Here is a 4,278-nt window from a genome sequence, read left to right as displayed (position 1 = left end):
CGGAAAGAATAGTCGGCTGCTTGGAGCTTATGTCGGCGCAAGAAGTTGGTGAGCCGTAACTGGAAGAACCAATAACTGGTGAAGTGTTCATATTACTCCCAAACCCGAACACGCGACCTTTTTTGGGTTCACCTGCTGCAGTCACCCATGCTGTAGGATCAAATGATGGATGTTGAGTAGCGTCTTCGCCATATCGCTCTACCATTTGTTGCTCATATGCCTCCTACAAAATAATGTTTAAAGTATTCATTAATAATTAATGATAACATTATGATGACTTGCATATATATTGCAATGATTATTAATAGAATTAATACATACCGTTGTCGTTCTCGCCTTCTCTGATACGAAGACTCCCGTGGTCTTCCGTTTATGTGTTTCTACAAACACATCCTTATATGGTACACTGCCTCCTTTTTCTGCTTCCTGCGAAGTTAAATGACAAAAGATTTAGTACACAAATTTGCAACAATACTTATAAAATTAATATTATATATTGATGAGTTACCATTTTCTTTAGGTGGCTCCCAAATGTCTTAGATCCACCTGTGTGTAGATGGGCTTCGGGCATCTTCGATCGATTTTGTGAAGCCTTCGCAGAGCGATTTTTAAATGCATCTCCCGCCCACATATCGCACATTTCATCCCAGTAATCTCTCCTGATAGTAATAGGACCATGGCCCTTCCACAGTAATGGATCATCTACTACGCCAGATGTTTTTTTTGCTGCAGTCTTCATAGTGTGCAGCATGTCTGCAAATCGATTGGCAGCCACCTTCTGCCACACCTTCCTTGCATCATTTTCTTCCACCGTAGTTGCAAAGCGATTCGAAGCCTACAAATATTTTCAGAAAGTTAGTAGACATTGCTTAAATAAATTAAATATGAAACACATTAACTATGAGGAACAACTGTATACCATGAATGAGGACCACAATCTGTCTAACACCTCCTTTGGGTACTCTTTCCATTGAGCAACTGGTCCTGGTAGATGTTGAAGAAGTGAATTCCTAATCTCCCGTACTACTTCTTGTGGCTCAAACCTCGTGCTGCACATAAATTGTTACACAGTAAATATCAATATAAAATATTTAAAAGATATGCAATAATTGAAAACAAAATACTTACGGTCGATTATCGATATACACTATTCGAATGAGTCTTCTTGTGCCAGCCTGAGAAGACCCTGTTTCCTGTGTTGGCTGTTGACTTGTGCGATCAACTGGTGTAGGTGGGTCGTGTACAGGCGCAACATCATCTGTAAAAAAATACACACCAAGTTCTCAGAATGTGCATTTGAACTAATCAAGCATCTAATTAGTTATATGATATACCTATCACAGGAGCCCGTGAAGATGAAGGTTGAGCCTGACTACTACTGGATGAGCGACCACTATAACCTCCACGAACCATATTCTAACAAATAACATATGTCATACAATACATTCAAATAATTCACATCATGCACAAACGGTCAAAACATGATTGACTCAAATTATACTCGGACTTCAAATTCATTAGTTGAAGAACTGCAGACAAGATAGTGTGACTCTCACAACCGTTCCAAAGTGGCTCATTAGCATCTTTAAGTAAATCATAAAATCTACTAGCTGCATCGTTTGGTGATTCTTTATCTACGACAGTTCTTACATCACTAGAACTCATAGCAGAACCCAGTTCTGTTCCTGCAGCATCAAATATCAAATTCGTATATGGATTATCGTGCATCACATTCACCCGTGCATCAAAATCGTTTCTAAATTCTTCTCCATGAAACGCCCAGTTCTGATAATCACTCACAAAACCCTTCCTGTATAGGTGATGTCTAACGCCATGAGGTTCTACAAATCGATTATTCTTACAAATCTTGCAGGGACACCTAATCCGACCTGTGGGATCTACCGTACTGACACTCGCCGTTGCAAATTCAATAAAACTATCGACACCATCTATATATTCATGCGATAACTCATTGTCCACTATCCTACGGTACATCCATTCACGGTTTGCAGTCATTCTGTCGTATGATGTTACGAATAGTATCCTAACGAATTAAGAAAAAAACAATCAGAATGCGACGATGAAGAAAATATCAAATTTATCATGCAATATACTATGCCAAACAATAACAAGAATTTTGATGCATGCATTGATAACTTAATATTTTCATGTGCAAACTATTAATGACATGATACAATCATTTGAAGCATGCTTTTATTATAAAATTTCACATGGAAGTCAAAATTAAATTGAAAGTAACTACATGCAAGCATGGATACAATTACATCAAACATTGCAATACATCATAATCATTCATATCAAATAAATGGCAAACATGTACCTGCAGCAAACACACTTCAATATCTCACTAACTACTACCATGCTTAGCATGGACTCCGTACTCAAAAAATAAGAACACTTCCATATTTCTACATTAAAATCATGCTCAGCATGATCTCCGAACTCCAACAAAGCAGTCCTAGATATCAACAACTAAGTGAGTGTGTGAACAATAAAGTGTTGCATTCAATAAATTAAATAACATGTGATACGTTTGCATCACTTACTCACCACGGGTATTTACCCGATTTGCATTGTTTTTGTCATTTACTTACCACAGGTGGCCGAGCACGAGTTGGTTCCGTTGAAAAATCTGCACAAAAACAAAACAAATTAAGTAACAAACTAACTAATCATGAAACAAGATGAAACACTAACTAAAAAAATTAAAACAAATTAAAACAACTCTAACTAATTGAAAGAAGAGAAAAGAAAAATAGTATATATGTTAAGCCAAATCTAACTAGAAGATGCTAATTTAACAAACCAGCTATAACATGTTGAACCAGTCGACTAACATAAAGTCATAGACAATTTCTAATCTGAACTACTTAGCAAAGGAATAGTAAATCAATCAATTAGTTTACTAGAAAAGATGTGAACTCCGTTTAACCACCACTATCATAAAGAATTCAAATAGCCCTAATCTAACTAACTGATTGTTAGAACATTAAATACCAATCTATCTAAGAAAAATATAATTATAAAAGACTAATAGATTGAAATACTCTAACTAACCAGATTTCAAGAAAACAAATTGAAGTAAAACTAACTACCAGTAGACATTAACAAACTAACAAATTGATAAAAATTTATGAACTACTCTAACTAGAACAAACTAACAAATTGATAAAAATTTATGAAATACTCTAACTAACCACAGTTGATTAAATCTCAACCTAGCCAGTTGATTTCGATTTGAATTTTTTTTTTTATAATTAAATTTTTTTTTTGAATTTTAAATCTCAACCTAGCCAGTTAAACCACCTGCCTTTCCGGTAGGGAAGGGGGTTAAACCCCTTGCCGGAAAGGCAGTTCCGGCATGGGGGGTTGACCCCCTGCCGTGCCTTTACGACAGGGGGGTCGACCCCCTGCGTTTTCGGCAGGGGGTCGACCACCCATGCCTTTCCGGCAGGGGGTCGACCACCCCTGCCGGAAACGCAGGGGGTCGACCCCCCATGCCTTTCCGGCAGGGGGTCGACCCCCCCTGCCGGAAATGCAGGGGGTCGACCCCCCTGCCGGAAAGCACGGGGAGCGGCGGCTGGCGAGGTCGCCGGTGGCCGGCGCAGTCGATAGCAGAGAGGGGGAGACCTGGAGCGAAGCTCGGGGGCCACTGGGTCGCCGGAACTCAGAGCGGAGGCGAAGAGGTGGCTGCAGGGAGGATCGTCGGTCGTCGGCGGCTGAGGACGCCGGTTGCGAGTCGCCGGCGAAGGGGAGACAACACCTCCCGGCAGCAGCCACAGAGGAACAACAGGGAGGAGGAAGAGGTCGGCGACGGGTCGCCGGTGCTCGGAGTCCCTGGCGCAGCCGCTAGCCAAGCAGGGAGGTCGGCAGCGAGGATCGTCGGCGAGGCGGCGGCGGCGGCCGGACGGTGGCGAGAGCCGACGGGCGGCGGGAGGGAGAGGGCGGCGGGCGGGAGCAATACAGCGAAACAGGAAAAAGAGAAAGAGGGATGGGATTAGGGATTTACGCGATATTTAGCGACGGCTTAGCGACGGAAACATTCCGTCGCTAAATCAAAATACAAAAACCGCGACGAAATATATACTGTCGCTAATCCGTCGCTAATTAGCGACGGATTAGCGACGACAGAGTTCCCTCTCTAAATCCATCGCTAAAATGGTGTTCTTGTAATAAAAAGTAGCGACAAAAAATTTAGTCGCTAATCCGTCGCTAAGTAGCGACAGATTAGCGATAAAATTTGTTTCTTCGCTAATC

This window comes from Nuphar pumila, chromosome 2 (assembly GCF_984573655.1).
Source record: "Nuphar pumila chromosome 2, dmNupPumi1.hap1.1, whole genome shotgun sequence".
Classification (NCBI taxonomy): Eukaryota; Viridiplantae; Streptophyta; class Magnoliopsida; order Nymphaeales; family Nymphaeaceae; genus Nuphar; species Nuphar pumila.
Note: the sequence above shows the minus strand (reverse complement) of the source record.